We start from the raw sequence: 18,929 nt of genomic DNA, 5'->3' as shown, positions 1-18,929 counted from the left end.
AACGAACCCTCAAGCGGTGGTTCCCACAGCGCAGCAGCCTGGCAAAGGGGATGCAGCAAAGGAAACCACCATCACCTCTCTGCTGGGAAGCGCTGAGCAAAGGCGAGTCCCCAGGCAACGCGGCCGATTTGATTGGCACAAGGCATGCAAGCCCCACCCCCCAGTCGTTCTTAGACTCCTTATTGGGTGAGCAACGCAGCCAAGCAACACAGTTGGAGCCTCCCTCCTCCCTGGCCGGCAGGGAGGGAGGGAGAGGAGCTGCTTCCTTTGAAACCCAGGAAATTTAAGGGACATCATCAATAAGGGACAGCAGTGGGACACAGTGCTGGGATAAGGGAGTTTCCCACCAAATAAGGGACAGTTGACAGCTATGTGTCCACCTCTGCCGTTCTATGATTCTATGAAAAGCAGTGTTGTCTACTACACGGACTAGGAGTAGCTCTCCAGGGCTACAGAGATGCCAGTGACTGAACATGGGACCTTTTCGCCTGCAAATCATGTGCTCTCTTGCTGAGCTGTGACCCCATTTCCACAACCATGTATCTTCCTTTTCCCTTTTTTTGTTTAATGCTGTGCTTTCTTTAATACAACTTCACGCTTGCATTTGTTTTCTCTCACTTTGAATACATATTGTAAGCACCTGCAAGAAACAGCACAGCTTGCCTTCCTTGTGGAAAGCAAGATGCACCTTAATTAGGCAGAGAGACGGGCAGCAAAGGCCTGGAAGAATCAATTGTGGTGGTGGGGAAAAAGAAAGCAATTAGATCCAGAGCAAACTTGCCAAGTGCAGGAGGGGAAGTGATCTGAAGCGGCCCTTTGCATATAAATAATGGCGAGGAGGATAAAATGCCAGCAATGATGCACATGCTAGTTTTTTTGATGGGCCTCTTAGAAGAATGAAAACTCAATAATCAATTGGCTTAGAGCAGCACGGGGGTATGACACGCCTGGTTGACAAGCTATGGGAAGGAGCGTGATATTGTCTCAGGAGACAGCTCTGAATGATTCACTTCTGCTGCTGCAGTCGGCTTTGTGGAGAAAGGATGGCAGCTGGCAAAGGTTAGCCAAACAACCTGGAACTTCAGCCCGGAAATAATAAAACTCTGTCGGTGGCCCAACAGATAATTCTTCCCCAAAGAATTTGAGCTAAAATTGTCATGATGATTCCCTTAGAGCCAAAAGTCGTCAGAAAGAAGTTGTCACGATCCCAGGGTTGGGTTCCCCATTTTCACAGGGTGAGTCTGGGGATTTGCAGTAAGAGAAGGAACTGCCCTCAGACAGCCTGGCTGCTCTGGAAGAACTGGTGCAAGAGGAGCCCATTGTGCTAGAACTTCCCTGGCTGGAGGAGGTCACATTGCTCTCCTCTGACTGTGAGGAAGCTCTAGTGCAGCGGTTCTCAACCTGTGGGTCCCCAGATGTTGTTGGACTACAACTCCCATCATCCCTGAGCTCTGGCCTTGCTAGCTAGGGGTGATGGGAGTTGCAGTCCAACAACATCTGGAGACCCGCAGGTTGAGAAAGGTTGCTCTAGTGGAACCACAGAGCAGCAGAACAGTCGAGAGTGTGGTTCCATTGGAGCTTCTGAACTAGAGTCCTCAGAGTCAGATGAGGACAACCTGACCTCCTGAAACCAGAGCTCCTCAAGCCAGCAACTCAGATAGAGATGCAGATTCTGCTTAAGTCTCATGCTAACTGGAGCTGAAACAGCATCAGAGCTCTTGTTTAATGGAGTTCCCCAGTCTAATCTCTGCATGGAATGTTCCAGGGTGCCATTATGCCTGAAACTCTTGCTAGAAATTAAATCTTGCTCTATTTTGCCTGCCCTGCCAAGACCCAGAGACCACAAAGTATATAATAATAATAATAATAATAATAATAATAATAATAATAATAATAATTATTATTATTATTATTATTATTATTATTTATATCCTGCCCTCCCCAGCCGAAGCCGGGCTCAGAGTGGCTAACAGCAATAAAAGTAACACAGCATTCTAAAATCAATATTCTAAAATCAATTCAAAATCAAATGGCAACCACTGGGCCAGAGTTCTACGAGGATCACCAAAGGAGGGGGTCAGACTGTGCCTTGGCCAAAGTCCTGGTGGAACAGCTCTGTCTTGCAGGCCCTGCAGAAAGATGTCAAGTCCCGCAGGGCCCTAGTCTCTTGTGACAGACCATTCCACCAGATCGGGGCCACAGCCGAAAAAGCCCTGGCTTTCGCTGAGGCCAGCCTAACCTCTCTGTGGCCTGGGACCTCCAAAATGTTTTTATTTGAACGCCATAAGGTCCTCCATGGGACATACCAGGAGAGGCAGTCCCGTAGGTACAAGGGTTCTAGACCGCATAGGGCTTTAAAGGTCAAAACCAGCACCTTAAACCTGATCCTGTACTCCACCGGGAGCCAGTGCAGCTGGTATAGCACTGGCTGAATGTCATCCCACAGCAAGGACCCCGTAAGGAGTCTCGCCGCGGCATTCTGCACCCGCTGGAGTTTCTGGGTCAGTCTCAAGGGCAGCCCCACGTAGAGCGAGTTACAATAATCAAGTCTGGAGGTGACCGTCGTGTGGATCATAGTGGCTAGGTCAGGGCAATGGAGGTCCAGGCTGCCCTTAAGGGGGCAATATCTTACTTGGGGTCCTCCTTGCAGGAAGCACAGCACTGCCAAAATAATCTGACTCAAAGGCTAAATCACTTGCAGTACTTTGTTCTTCCCAGCCTCACAGAATTCAATAGGATGAGGGCTATTGAACTAGCTGCTCAGTTCCTCCAAGGGAGGAGAACTTAATAGCCATCAGGCCTACATAAGGCTTCAGTTTGCTCTAGCTCCCTGCAAAGACAACCTCACCTGTAGATGCTTCAGGAGGAGAGTGTTTCAGCCAGCAGAGACCCCTGGAGCTGCCCAATGTCTTGCTGTTGCCTCCTCACTGCTCATGCACACTTCCCTTGCAAGCCTCATGCTCCCACAAAAGTGGATGTCAGCTTACTCTCATTGCTACTCAGAAAGAATCAGATTTTTTGCCCTTTTTTTGACCTGTAGTGCTGAGGTAAGCACTTCAAGCTTCTCCCTCATCTTCTACTTTGTTGTTGTTTAGTCGTTTAGTCATGTCTAACTCTTTGTGTCCCTGTGGACCAGAGCACGCCAGGCACTCCTGTCTTCCACTGCCTCCCACAGTTTGGTCAAACCCATGTTAGTAGTTTCAAGAACACTGTCCAATCATCTCGTCCTCTGTTATCCCCTTCTCCTTGTGCCCTCCATCTGGGGTTGCGGCGCTCATCTCGCTTTATTGGCCGAGGGAGTACAGCTTCTGGGTCATGTGGCTAGCATGACTAAGCCGCTTCTGGTGAACCAGAGCAGCACACGGAAACGCTGTTTACCTTCCCGCCGGAGTGGTACCTATTTATCTACTTGCACTTTGACATGCTTTCGAACTGCTAGGTTCGCAGGAGCTGGGACAGAGCAACAGGAGCTCACCCCGTCGCGGGGATTCGAACCGCCAACCTTCTGATGGGCAAGTCCTAGGGTCTGTGGTTTAACCCGCAGCGCCACCCTCGTCCCTCTAGTCTTCCTTACTCTGTCCTTAATGCCCCTTCCTTCACCTCCATCCCTTACCGAAACAATCTCCTTCCATCTCTCTGTAAGTGATGCTACATTGCCCAGGAATTTATTTGCCTGCCCTGCCTTCACTCTGTTCTGCTCTGTGACCAAGTTGTGTCTGCTGCCAAGTTCCCACCCAATCTTTCTTATCTCACCCTCGCCCAGAGAAGGAATGTACTGTTGCCTCCTCTGCAATCTGTTATCTGCTGCTTGGGCCAGATGTTGCTGGAGTGCATCCCATCGTTGCCTAGCAACAACCCAAGAGGTTTTTGCTGGGATCCTACAAATTGGTCCTCCAGACCAGAAATGAACAATGCAGGGAGCAGAAACAGCTGCTGGATGCTCCATTGATGGAAGATGTGATGAATGAATGGCCCCCAGCACATGGGTTGCCTCAAACACAGCTGGGCTTGCCAAATCTTCTTGCTCCCCCTCCTACTTTTTAAAAGCAGCTCCCCAGACACATTTAACAAATGATACTTTTGCTAACATGGAGACAAAGTGGTGGCGAGTAAGGTTTGTTTGCTAAATTTTGGACAACCAGCTGAGAACTTTGGCAACCCTTGGCTGCTTAATCCAAATTTGGGGGTGATGCCTCCCAATATTTCACTTAGGCAATTTCCCTCTAATTGTACCTATTTCTTTGTTTGTTCTCCTTCACAGTCTGGTAAATCATCATCATCATCATCATCATCATCATCATCATAATAGAAGATAGGGTTTTTTAAAATAGTATTATATGTAAGTGATAAAATGTGAAGTTATTTTAAGTGTGATTAAAAAAAAAGATGGTTAAAAATTATGATATATGTAAACTGCTAAAGATGAAGTAAAATGAAAATCAGATAGGTGGGACTTGGGGAAGACCACTTAACAATGTTTAGGAAAATAAGGATATGACAAGAATGTTTTCGTATTGTTTGTCTTTTCTGTTTGTGTTTTTTATTTGTGTTATAAAATTGATAATTTTTAAAAAATAAATAAATAATAATAATAATAATAATAATACAATGTTTATTTGTATCCCGCCCTCCCCGGCCGAAACCGGGCTCAGGGCGGCTAACATCAAATATATAACCGGTATAAAATCAAACAATAATTAAATTACCTCCTAAAAACAAGTCAGGATCAAATTAAAATCTAATTAGATGGCTTTCCGCAGGATTAAGGTTGGGAATAGTAAATGCTCATCAGACCCAACTGTTTATGCTGTTCTTATATGGGCCTGTGAGAATGCTGGGAGGCCTCTTTCATATTACAGTGGTACCTCGGGTTAAGAACTTAATTTGTTCCGGAGGTCGGTTCTTAACCTGAAGCACCACTTTAGCTAATGGGGCCTCCCACTGCTGCCGTGCTGCCGGGGCACAATTTCTGTTCTCATCTTGAAGAAAAGTTCTTAACCTGAGGTACTATTTCTGGGTTAGCGGAGTCTGTAACCTGAAGCGTCTGTAACCCGAAGTACCACTGTAGTTCTTATACAAAAAGAGAAGGGGAGTCAGGCCTGGCAGAACAACTCCGATGTGAAATCCCCCAGTGCCCTGATCTCTTGTGGCAGAGCATTCCACCAGGCCAGGACCAAGGGCAGCCTAATCTCCCTGAGGTCTGGGATCTTCAAGGTGTTAAGCAACAATAAACATAGAGTCAGGTGGTACTGAAGGTCATATGGTCCTATCTCGGTTAATGCAGGGAATCTACTGGTGGCAATTTGTGACAGAACAAGGTGAGTTCCTTGCAGGGCAAGTTATCCAGTTCAACAATTCCACTGCTCCATCATTTATTTTATTTTTTTCAGTGTCACAGTTACATCTTCTTTTCCATATGGTAAGTCTATTTGACTTCCCACCCATTACAGTTTTTTTATACATCTTATTTGGCTGCATATACATTAGATCCTTCACCCAATTTTCTCTTATCTTTCATATTATCAACTGTTGGTCACAAAGTACCCCCTAACTGGAATTTATAGGTAAGGTCCAGTTTTTGTAAATATTCCCCTAAGTACTTCCACTCACTCTTCGTCAATTTGTCATCTCGGTTTCTTATTTCGGATATCATACTAGCCCAGCTCTGCATGTTCTTTATCATGGAATTCAAGGGGTTCCCCAGAGGTTACCCATTCAGGCACTGACCAAACACAGACCTGCTTAGCTTCACATCAGCACACGCAGCAGCAAAACTGTGAGATTCCCACAAGTTATGACAGCAACACAGCGATACAGCAATTCCCAAACCAACTGTAGCATGTGGAGCTCTTCTTTTTTGCTGAAAACCAAGCTTAATGTGCATCTCAGATGTATCTTGCTTCCACGAGGGTTATTTTGTGGCACCAGCAGACTGTACGCTTGTGTGCTTCAAACGCTATTGTCATGTTGTACATTGGCTTTTTGCTGTTATTGATGCTTCTTGGCATGGCCCATGGCTTTGGCTGCCGAGCTATTATTTGCTCAAGAATTCGCAAACTGAAAAACGCGTTCTTGCCGTGCATCGCTCAGCCATTATGTATTCCTGTGCTCCGCTTTCCGATTCCTGGCCGGCGTTCGTACGACACCTAGTACGTAAACAAAGACAGGGCCTTGAGGGTTGGAACGATGCCTGTTCTCCCTCTGAGATTGCTGCCGCCGGCACAAAGGCCTCCTCTTCCGCACAAACACAGAGATCCCATATATCATGCCCGAAATGACTGCCTGCTGGCGGAAAATGCCGGAGAGCAATCCACAAAGTGACTACAAAACAAATGTTTGTCAAGAGCAGCCATTAGCCATAGCAGGAGAGGTCTGTGCTTTGCTTTGAGGAAATCCGATTATGCTCGCGTCTTTCGAAAATGACTGCGCCAGCCTAGTTAGGGGCTCATTAGAGTCGACGTGTCCTCCTGACTTCGGAAGATTTGGAGGGGATGGAGAGAGGAAAGGGTGGAAGACATCCTTGCGGTTGGCGGATGATGACTTGAAAGAGGTATTCTAAACTATGACGAGCCACAGGAAATGTGAGGGTGTTTGGCAGGGCTTCCGGGCTCAAGCCAAGGGGGAAGCAGCCCTCACTCTTAGGATGCGCACTTCTGAACAGAAGCGGTTGTGTCACCATGAGCGAGGGTCTGGTATACATATTAATAACCCACAAAACGCTGCTGGGTACCAGGACGTGGGCAGGGAAACAGCAGCACTCTCTGCTCTGGCAGCGCATGAAGACTACAATGCTATCGTGTCCTATTGTGAAAGAGGCAACAAAGGCTAGGACACGGTGTGTGTTAAATAAAAAGACAACACAAAGAGTTTGTCTCCTCTCCCCACGAGATTCCCCCACCCCCAGTGTCCTTGGTAATGATGGCAAAATCTGTTGGAATCAAACAGGAGAGGTTTTATTCCCTGGCCTGATTTCAGAAACCGAAACCGGCCGCCCGGCCCATCTGTGTGTCATCCCTACATTCCACCGTAGCAATTTGCTGGCTGCCGCCCTCTGTGCGAGTTAATAATGGGCAGCGAGTCGCCGGTGAATCGCTTTGACAATTGTTCTTTTGAAATCGCAGTGTATTAAATGACCCTTCCCTGTCAAGCCCCTCATTGCGGGCAGTTCTGCAGAAAGGAGGCCACTTTGCGACAGCCAAAGTTTAAATGAGAAACAAAAGGTGCTTATCTGATTCACATGATCTGCTGGCGGCGTTGCGGTGGCTGGGTTTTGCCTTTGATGGGGCAGTTGCAGAGGTTGGGGGGAGAACATGGCTGCTTCGCTTGCTTGTTTGCTGCTAAAGAAGACAAGGAGAAGAAACTTGTGGAAAAGAAAAAGCAAAGCCAGTGGGTAACAGAAGGGAATTAATCAAATGTGAGTGTGCGTGTGTGTTTGAGGGGGGAGGAGATCCTGCAATAAGTAAATAGCTCAAATCTGTGTTTGTGACATTCCACTGTAAGATGGCATTGAAACCACAAAATAAATTTGCTTTATCAGTTTCTTCCTTCCTTGCCTCTTGGATTCTGGTCAAGGAGCCAGCGGTGGTTCATCTTGCCATGATCTGTTTAATGCCCTGCCATGCTGAACAAACTGCTCTCCTTCTGGTTAGGTCATGCTTGGAAATACAGTGGTACCTCAAGTTAAGAACTTAATTCGTTCCGGAGGTCCGTTCTTAACCTGAAACTGTTCTAAACTTGAAGCACCACCTTAACTAATGGGGCCTCCCGCTGCTACCGCGCCGCCGGAGCACAATTTCTGTTCTCATCCTGAAGCAAAGTTCTTAACCCGAAGTACTATTTCTGTGTTAGCGGAGTCTGTAACCTGAAGCGTCTGTAACCTGAAACATCTGTAACCCGAGGTACCACTGTATTCTTAAAGGTAAAGGACCCCTGTCAGTTAAGTCCAGTCGGAACGACTCTGGGGTTGCGGCGCTCATCTCGCTTTACTGGCCAAGGTAGCAGACGTTTGTCCACAGACAGTTTTCCCGGGTCATGTGGCCAGCATGACTAAGCCGCTTCTGGCGAAACCAGAGCAGCGCACGGAAACGCCATATACCTTCTTGCCAGAGTGGTACCTATTTATCTACTTACACTTTGACGTGCTTTTGAACTGCTAGGTTGCAGGAGCTGGGACCGAACAACGGGAGCTCACCCCGTCACGGGGATTCGAACCGCCGACCTTCCAATCGGCAAGCCCAAGGCTCAGTGGTTTTCACCACAGCACCACCCGCATCCCTTACTCTTACTCTTACTCTTATTTAATTATCTATTTATACCCTGCCTTTTCCCCTGACAGGGACTCAAGGCGGCTTACAGGTACAGTAGTACCTCAGATTACAGATGCTTCAGGTTACATACGCTTCAGGTTACAGACTCCGCTAACCCAGAAATAGAACCTCGGGTTAAGAACTTTGCTTCAGGATGAGAACAGAAATCGTGCTCTGGTGGCGCGGCAGCAGCTGGAGGCCCCATTAGCTAAAGTGGTGCTTCAGGTTAAGAACAGTTTCAGGTTAAGAATGGACCTCCAGAATGAATTAAGTTTTTAACCTGAGGTACCACTGTACTTTTGACCAAACTGCGGGAGGCAATGGAAGACAGGAGTGCCTGGCGTGCTCTAGTTCATGGGGTCACGAAGAGTCGGACACGATTAAACGACTAAACAACAACAACAACCACTGTACTCCCTGGGCATCCTCCCATTGTGCAAAGAGCGCTGGGGAAGATCTGCAGGCTAGTGTTCTCTCCCTCCAACACATCCATGCCTGCAGGACAAATATCTGCAGAGATGGAGCCTTCCCATGTGCAGCTGTATGTGTTAAGACCCCTGTGCCATCTGGAATCCCATGTGATTGTGGGTGGAACTAATTGGCCCATGTGACTTTGGGAGGAGTTTGGGAGGAGTTTATGGGGCCAGAAGGCTGATTAACCGTGGCCCGTCTCCCAATGTTGTTGGACTACAACTCCCATCACCCTCAGCAAGCTTAGCCAAAGGTCAGGGAGAATGGGAATTGTAGTCCAACGACAGAGAACAATAGAATTGTGGAGCTGAAAGGAATCCAAAGGGGATATCTGGGGACTTAAAGTTGAAGGACTCTTCTTTGAGTCTGAGAGGTATATTTGCTTCTCAGGGATTGCAGAGGTGCTAAATAGGCTCTATCAGATAATAAAGCTTTCAAAGGCACTTACTGAATAAAAACAACAACACTGAAATTCTGTTCAGTGTGGAAAATCAGCCTCTACAGTGGTACCTTGGTTCTCAAACTTAATCCGTTCCGGAAGTCCATTCCAAAACCGAAGCGTTCCAAAACCAAGGTGCGCTTTCCCATAGAAAGTAATGCAAAATGAATTAATCCGTTCCAGACTTTTAAAAACAACCCCTAAAACAGCAATTTAACATGAATTTTACTATCTTAACGAGACCATTGATCCATAAAATGAAAGCAATAATCAATGTACTGTACTATAAAATAAATAAGACAGTTTTGTGGATGATAAAAATTAAAATTATTATTTTTTCTTACCTGCGCTGATGATAATCCTTGTTTGGATGGGGGCTTTTATCCATTTCTGCAGTCACACAATCAATCAATCAATCAATCAATCAGTAGCTGAACTGGGTTCCACACAGTCACAAAAACAAATTAAACTAAAAAGCCTCAAAAACAAAAGCACCCAACTTAATCCGTTCCGGAAGTCCATTTGACTTCCGAAATGTTCAAAAACCAAGGCACAGCTTCTGATTGGTGCAGGTGCCCCAGAAACAACAGCCAACAGCCACAGCGGATGTTTGGCTTCCGAAAAATGTTCGAAAACCAGAACACTTACTTCCGGGTTTTCGGAGTTTGAGGACCAAAGCGTTTGAGAACCAAGGCGTTTGAGAACCAAGGTACTACTGTATTAATGGAGCTGTGGGTTATAAGGCTCATTGTCAGCTGTGGCTATTTTTTTTAAAAAAAGGTTGAAATAGTTAAAACAAAAAGAATTGGCCACAGAGGTTAAAGGTGATGAAGGGTTAAATGACTTAGGCCACCGCTCCAAAATCGCTGGTGGGGATGGATTTTGAATTTCTCAGGAAGACGCTGGATGACATATACAGACAATGGTAAGAAATGTAACATGACTGCATTATTCTATTTCAAAGATGAAGCTGTCAGTCCCGAGGCCAAAGAGATCTCCCAAGAAGTCAAGAGTGACACATTTTGTGAGATGTGGTGTTTAAACAAAAGCCCAGAGCAAATTTCAAACCGAACTATCTGTGTCTTGATTGAAGGGAAACGAGACTGAGCCGGATACATTTATGGCAGGGAACAGAGGAAAGGCTCCTTGATGCCGTCGTTTAAATAGCGTGTGTAATGGCAGGCAGTGGGAAGGAAAATAATGGCCTGTATGGATCTTGAGTGGGACAATGTCAGGCCACGTCTCTCCTTAACTGAAAAAGGGCCTTTTTAATTTGAGCAATCCAAGCTGAACTTGGTGTCCCGTGTATTCAAATACCCATAAAGCAAAATGCCAGTGAACTGATGAAGATGTGCCGAATAATTGCCTCCCTCTCTGCCTACCATCGAACAGTTTCCTCGGAGATAATTGAATGAATGCAGAAAGGAAAAGATATCTGTGCAGGGGTCCAGCACCAGGGTTGTGAAATGCTTGCTATATGTTTCCATGAGATGTATTAATAATCTTCTAATTTATCCCGCGTTTCCCCGAGGGAGCAGGGAGAGATGGGGAAGGTGTACCTCAGGGGTCAGCAAACTTTTTCAGCAGGGGGCTGAACCAATGTCCCTCAGACCTTGTGGGGGGCCAGACTATCTATCTATCTATCTATCTATCTATCTATCTATATCTATCTATCTATCTATCTATCTATCTATCTATCTATCTATCTATTATCTATCATCTATCTATCTATCTATCTATCTATCTATCTATCTATCTATCTATCTATCTATCATCTATCTATCATCATCTATCTATCTATCTATTAAATGAATGAATTCCTGTGCCCCACAAATAACCCAGAGATGCATTTGAAATAAAAGCACACATTCCACTCATGTAAAAACATGCTGATTCCCGGACCGTCTGTGGGCCGGATTTAGAAGGAGATTGGGCCGGATCCGGCCCCTGGGCCTTAGTTTGCCTACCCATGGTTTACCTGCTCTGCAGTTGTGACAAACAGCTGTCCCTCTCCTACCACTGTTGGAGGTCCCCCCAAACAACTACAGTGGGACCTCGGGTTACATACGCTTCAGGTTACAGACACTTCAGGTTACAGACTCCGCTAACCCAGAAATAGTACCTCGGGTTAAGAACTTTGCTTCAGGATGAGAACAGAAATCGGGCTCTGGCGGAGCGGCGGCAGCAGGAGGCCCCATTAGCTAAAGTGGTGCTTCAGGTTAAGAACTGTTTCAGGTTAAAAACAGACCTCCGGAACGAATTAAGTACTTAACCCGAGGTACCACTGTATGCCAATCTGGGAATTTATCACCCTTGCCCAGACGCCTGAAGGTCAGTTGCTGCAGATCAGTGCCAATTCTCCCTTCCCCTTGCAAGGGGTCTGAGAAGTTGCTGGACTCAGTTCCCATAATCCTCAATAACTGGCCATTCTGGCTGGGGCTGAAGGAATTCCAACAATTGGAGAGTCACGGCCTGGTGACTGTTCGAAGAATAAAACACCCATGCCATGAGATCATCAAAGGAGGCTCTTCTCTAAGTTATGGTAAATGGCTACAAGAGAACACAGCCTTCTCAGCAGTGGCCCCTTGCTTATGGAATGCCTCAAAAAGGCTTCCCTGGTGCTTCCTTCAATGTGTTTTCAGCAGCAGCAGCAGCAGCAGCAGCAACAACAACAACTTTATTATTTGTCCTCCACTCATCTGATTGCATTGCCCCAGTCATTCTGGGCAGCTTCCATCAAAATATAATAACACAGACCCTCCATTTCTCCTATTTTCCAGGGACAACCCTGATTTAGAGAAACCATCCCAGAATGTCCCACTTTTCCTTAGGATGTCCCTAAACATTTTGTGAATCTTTGTACTTTTGTCCATTTACTGTATTTATTTTTCCGGATTTGAACTATAAAATGGCGGGTTTCTTGAGTCAAAATGAGTGTACCCCTAAACATTTTTAAAGAAAAAAGCACTGGAGTAATCCGACCCCCCAGCTGTGTGAAAGTAATCCTGTATAGGAAAGTTTTTTTTTGTTTTTTAAATGTTTAATATTTCATTATGTTTTTATATACGTTGGAAGCTGCCCAGAGTGGCAACCCAGTAAGATGTGTGGAGTATAAATAATAAAATAATCATTATGGAATGGGGTGTCCCTATTTTCATCGGTTTTGTGTTTTATTTAAATTATCTCATATTCAAATAACTTTTTTTACAGCAAGGGTGGAGATGCAATGGGAAGTTGAGGGACCTGGACAGTTCCTTGAGGCTGTTGTTTTCAGTTCATGTGAAGGGTCTGAGAAGCTCCTCTGAAATTTAATTGATTGATTGATTTTCCCTAGTCCCTACAAGGGAAGCCCAGATCCAGATGCCCTGGCCCTCCTGGTGAGGGATAAATTAAGGGGCAGGCCAGGGGCTTGGAAGCTGGATGAAGATACCAGGTGTTGACATGGGCCTGAGATGGAGAGAGAGAGCCTACAGTCCATTGGGCGAGGCCTTGGCCAAGTTCTGACTTCACAATGGGGCTGCGGAATGTTTTGTTTCCCAAGAAACCAGGTGAGTTGTTTGAAAGGATCCTGAGATCAGTTAAAAGCTCATTCAGCTATCTTCTTCAGATCAGTTGGCATTGCAGACATCAGTCTCCCTCACAGAACTCTCTTTTTTGGCATCAGTAACATCTGTCTCCTTCAGGCAACTATCTTTGGCTCGGTTGAAGGTCCACAAGGAAACAAAATCAGTAGTATGCTCCCCCTGCCCCCAATTTCACCACCCAGAAATAGGAAATACTAGGAGATTATTTTTCACTCAGCCCTAAAATACACACCCACCTCTGCAGGGCTCACATCTGCACACTTAAGTACTCCTTTTCTTGGGTGCATTACCAGCATCTTGAATTAGTTTCTGAAGGGAGGGCGCCACCACCGAGAAGGCCCTCTGCCTGGTTCACTGTAACTTCACTTCTCACAGGGAGGGAACTGCCAGAAGGCCCTCGGAGCTGGACCTCAGTGAACGATGGGGGTGGAGATGCTTCTTCAGGTATACTGGACTGAGGCCGTTTGGGGCTTTAAAGGTCAGCACCAACACTTTGAATTGTGTAGGTCTTTCAGGACTGGTGTTATATGGTCTCAGTGGCTGCTCCCAGTCACCAGTCTAGCTGCCACATTCTGGATTAGTTGTAGTTTCTGGGTCACCTTCAAAGGTACCCCCATGTAGAGTGCACTGCAGTAGTCCAAGCGGGAGTTAACCAGAATATGCACCACTCTGCCCAGACAGTCTGCAGGCAGGGAGGGTCTCAGCCTGCGCACCAGATGAAGCTGGTAGACAGCTGCCCTGGACACAGAATTGACCTGCACCTCCATGGACAACTGTGAGTCCAAAATGACTCCCAGGCTGCACACTTGCTCCTTCAGGGACACAGTTACCCCATTCAGGACCAGGGAGTCCTCCACACCTGCCTGCTCCCTGTCCTCCAAAAACAGTACTTCTGTCTTGTCAGGATTCAACCTCAATCTGCGGTTGTAGGTAAAGGTAAAGGAACCCCTGACTGTTAAGTCCAGTCGCGGACGACTCTAGGGTTGCAGTGCTCATCTCGCTTTATTGGCCGAGGGAGCCGGCGTACAGTTTTCCGGTCATGTGGCCACCATGACTAAGCCGCTTCTGACGAACCAGAGCAGCGCACAGAAACACCGTTTACCTTCCCGCCGGAGTGGTACCTATTTATCTACTTGCACTTTTGACGTGCTTTCAAACTGCTAGGTTGGCAGGAGCAGGGACCGAGCAACGGGAGCTCACTCTGTCGCGGGGATTCGAACTGCCAACCTTCTGATCGGCAAGTCCTAGGCTCTGTGGTTTAATCCAGAGCACCACCCACGTCCCTAATCTGGGGTTGAAACAGCAGCAAAGTGGACTCTAGGCAAGCATTCTTAGAGGGCAAGTCCTACGATTGGGGTGCCATCGCCAAAAAGGCCCTCTGCCTGGCTCCCTGTAACCTTACTTCTCACAGGGAGGGAACCGCCAGAAGGCCCTCGGAGCTGGACCTGTCCGGGCTGAAATGAGGGTGGGGACACTCTTTCAGGTATACAGGGCTGAGGCCATTTAGGGTTTTAAAGGTCAGCACCAACACTTTGAATTGTGTTGCAAAACCTTTGCAGTTCTCACAGAGGCTTTTAAGAATGTGATGCTTTTAATCTTGCGCTGTGTTTCAACATGGCCGATTTACACCCTGGAATTTTTAAGGCTTGCATTATGTGTTGCTTGATATGATAAGATATATCGAGAGAGATTTATGTCTTTCCTCTCTTTTCTCATGATTGCTTTAGCCCTGGTTTATAACATTGCATTGTTTTTCATTTTGGGGATTTTTTAAATTCTTTTAATACTTTTGGTATGGCGGCCTAGGGAAAAATGAAAGTTATCAGCCACTTAATAGAGTAGCATAAAATAAATGGCGTCTAGAACTACATTTAAGAGCAGGTAGTTTAAAAAAAAATAAGGAGTGAGCCTTCAAGATACCTTCCTTCACCCCAGTGTTTTCAACAAAAGCGGAGATGTATTATAATACAGGAATTATATCCCTTTATAATTATAATTAAAGGAAAAGTTAGGCTTCTTCATCAATGCCCTTCTTAAATTAAACATGTTCTCTGATTGCCTCATCATGAAAAGGCAATCAACCTGAGTGGAAGATTTTTTAATACCTTCGCTAAACAAATGGCAGGTCTCCTTATTCTCCAGCGTAGCTGCAGGTTACCTTACTTATCAGATATAATCTTCTAAATCATAAACTACTTCATTTGGTTTTTGCCCCCCTTCCCTGCAGAATACCTTCTGCACAATGTGAAATTGTCCTAGGAGGGATTAATAATTAAACTTCAAATTTAAAGTAGGCTGTCAAAAGAATGGAAGGAGGGAAAAGGATGGCGCTAATGATTCTAGCTTGGGGGCCCTCTCCGCGACGGAGGCTTTGATCAGTTTGCGGTGTTGCGTGACGATTCCCGCCCCCTCCCACGGATGGAATAAATAAAGACACCGGACACCAGAACTTAGATTAATGGGTGAAAATGGCCACAACTTTATTGATAAGGTAAGAATGGTATTGGCCTTAGGCATTGGCCCTAACAGACTATCCGGTCTAACCGGGAAGGGTTAAGCACCAACAGGGGGAGCCCCCGAGATGCACATCCCTAGGCGCTCCCCAAGGGGTTACCGCTCGGGAGCGCGCTTTAGGCCCTAGCCTCCGTAGGTTTCGGACGAGGCGACGCCCCTCGGAGTCCTTTAACGAACTACCCTTCAAGATTTGGGGGAGGTGATGGCGCTCCCCCCCCACTTCATTTGCATAACAATACCCCTGCCAATGTCTACCGACCTTAAGTGCCCTATTGTAAGCCCGCCCCTAGCGCCAGCCAATTGGCCGGCGCTGTGGGATAATGAATAATAATCAGACTGGGGAATCCCTGAGTCCCGCGGGGCTGGCGCCAGCCCCGCAAGAATGTAGTCCGGGGCGTGAGCCCGCAACCTCCCCCCTCCTTAGGTTGGGAGTGGCTTTGCGGGGGAGCAAGTGCCATCCTGCAGCCTCGCTCAGGCTGGGCTTCTAAGAGTTAGAGCACAGATTAACAGGCAGGGTACTGCTGCCAGTGCCTTGCTTAGATACTAGAGCCATCCTCGAGTTTTCATTTGGAATGAAAGGTGGGGCACAAAAGTGAAACAATTCAAAGTTCTGGTTTTGACCTATAAAGACCTTGAGGACCGCCTCATTTCAGATGAACTTACTTGGATTCTGTTTCATCTTCTGAGGCCCTTCTTCATGTGCCTCCTTCACAAGAGGTCTGGTGGCAACACAAGAACGGGGCCTTCTCTGCAGTGGCACCCTGTTTGTTGAATGCTCACCCCAGGGAAGTTCGCCTGGCGCCTTCATTATACACTTTTAGGCTCCTGGCAAAAACATTCCTCTTTAACCAGGCCTTTGGCTGTTTAATATCCAATTCCCTTTTAAAATGTGTTGGGAGGGGGTTCTCGGTTTGCTTTTGTTTTAATTGTGTCTTTTGTGCTTTTATATTGTGATTTTAACTTGTGGACTGCCCTCAGACCTGTGGACATAGTAAAAGGTAAAGGGACCCCTGAAAATTAGGTCCAGTCGTGACCGACTCTGGGGTTGCGGCGCTCATCTCACTTTATTGGCCGAGGGAGCCGGTGTACAGCTTCCGGGTCATGTGGCCAGCATGACTAAGCCGCTTCTGGCGAACCAGAGCAGCGCACGGAAACGCTGTTTACCTTCCTGCCGGGATGGTACCTATCTACTTGCACTTTGATGTGCTTTGTTATGCGGGCATAGGGCGATATATAAATTTAATAATAATAAATATAGTTCCTCAAACAATGGGGAAGGGGCACGATATTCCCCAAAACAAGAGTGGGGAATCTCTGGCCCATAAGCCAAATTCCAGACCTCTCCATTTGGCCTATGAAGCTATTGCACATAATAGTGCTTGAAATTGTGATATTTGATTAAAGGTATAGGTAAAGGGACCCCTGACCATTAGGTCCAGTCATGGCCGACTCTGGGGTTGTGGCTCTCATCTCGCTTTATTGGCCGAGGGAGCCGGCGTACAGCTTCCGGGTCATGTGGCCAGCATGACTAAGCCGCAAACCAGAGCAGTGTGCGGATACGCCGTTTACCTTCCCGCCTGAGCAGTAGCTATTTATCTACTTGCACTTTGACATGCTTTCGAACTGCTAGGTGGGCAGGAGCAGGGACCGAGCAACAGGAACTCACCCCGTCGCGGGGATTCGAACCGCCAACCTTCTGATCGGCAAGTCCTAGGCTCTGTGGTTTAACTCACAGTGCCACCCGTGTCCCTTGATATCTGATTAGGAAGGATAAATGTCTGGATGGCCATTTGTCCAATCATAAGGCCCAGTTAGTGCTTTCTTGGTGCAACCGGTGTCAGCAGGATATTTCTCGTGGAAAGGGCGATGGGTACTTGAATGGACTCTGGGCTTTGGAATTTAAAAGGAAAATAGTCCCCAAGTCGATAAATGAAAATGAAGGGATGGCTCCACTGTAAAAGATGGAAAGTGATCGCTTTGATAAATCGCGGTTGGACCAGCTGGTGGTTAGCATCCCGAGGTGTGGGGAGGACAGTCATGGAAAGATAAAGGACTCAATGAAGACATCAGTTTCCCACAGATATCCATAATTCACGGAACACTGTCAAATATCATGTCATTGACAGCCCAAAAGGGATGGGGGAAGGTGACTTCCCTTGTTGTTCTTTAATGAAATATGAGTAGATCAAAGAGGAGGACCAGAGAGGCTGAAGGAACAGGATCAGAAGTCCAGCCGACCAATGGTGAAAGCAACTGTTTCTACTCACGGGTGCAGCCAATACTTTCCTTATCCAAATTTCTGATTGGATGGCTCCAGGATGCTGGGGACTGGGGCCCTGCTGCAGAAATAGTAAAAGGGTAAAGGGTAAAGGACCCCTGGATGGTTAAGTCCAGTCAAAGGTGACTATGAGGTGCGGAGCTCATCTCGCTTTTCAGGCCAAGGGAGCCGGCGTTTGTCCGCAGACAGCTTTCCGGATCATGTGGCCAGCATGACTAAACCGCTTCTGGCGCAACAGGACACCGTGACAGAAACCAGAGCGCACAGAAACACCGTTTACCTTCCCCCCCGGAGTGGTACCTATTTATCTACTTGCGCTGGTGTGGTTTCAAACTGCAAGGTTGGCAGGAGCTGGGACAGAGCAATGGGAGCTCAACTCGTCGGGGATTCGAACCGCTGACCCCAGTCTACTACACCACCAGGTGAGTGAGTGTGCTCTAGCTAGCACCTTTCGCAATGCTTTGTTCAGTAGCCTCTTGGGATTTTGCCTCACCTGTTAGGGCCTTGACTTTCCCTAAGCCTTAAACTGTAAGGGCAGGGCAGGACAATTTCCAGAATTCATGCCATAAATTCTCAAGGGCTCGTCCACACTCCTGTTTGTCCTGTGCCTAGAAACAGTTTTCTGCTTGCCCCATGCTTTCCAGGCACAGGTCTGAGCACTTTCCCACTTTTCCCTGGGAAAACCCATTCTTTAGATGTCATGAATGAGCCAGCTCCCAGTGACGGTTTGCAGCCAGCTCCCAGTGAAGCTTTGCAAGCAGCTGAAGAAAGCGGCCAGGAACAGAGAGGGTTAACTGCCAGGCAGGATGAGCACTGGCTAGTGCCAACTCCCTCGCCTCTTGGAATGCCGGTTGATAAGGGAATGGCTGAGAGTGGGCAGGAACCCAGCCAACGCTCTCAAGAAGTGCAAACTGGTGCAAACAGAGAAGGAAGCAGTTTGTCAGAACGGGAAAAGATTGGAACTGAGCCAATCCCTCCTATGAGTAGGCTAATGGGAGGGCTGTTAGACCAGAAACAAAGCAAGAGGTGCAAAGTGAGAAAGCTCAATATCTTCTGTAACCAGAAGGAGTCTTCAGAAGGGTCATCGTGATAGATGATGCTGGGAGGCTGTGTTAAAGCTGTCTGGAGCTATCTGTTGTTTTGACAATAAATCATCCTTTTTAATTAACTACGCTTACTGTGTGGTCAACCTGGGGACTGGATTCTGGCATTAGAGCTGAATCAGTGCAGACGTCAGTCCGCAGAAAACCCGACTAACGTTTGCTCCAATTCAGGAGTAAGAAGTGGGTTTTCCCTGGGAGGAAGCAGTGGGACAAGCTGACGTCTGGACAAGCCCT

This window comes from Podarcis muralis, chromosome 3 (genome assembly GCF_964188315.1).
Source record: "Podarcis muralis chromosome 3, rPodMur119.hap1.1, whole genome shotgun sequence".
Taxonomy (NCBI): domain Eukaryota; kingdom Metazoa; phylum Chordata; class Lepidosauria; order Squamata; family Lacertidae; genus Podarcis; species Podarcis muralis.
Note: the sequence above shows the minus strand (reverse complement) of the source record.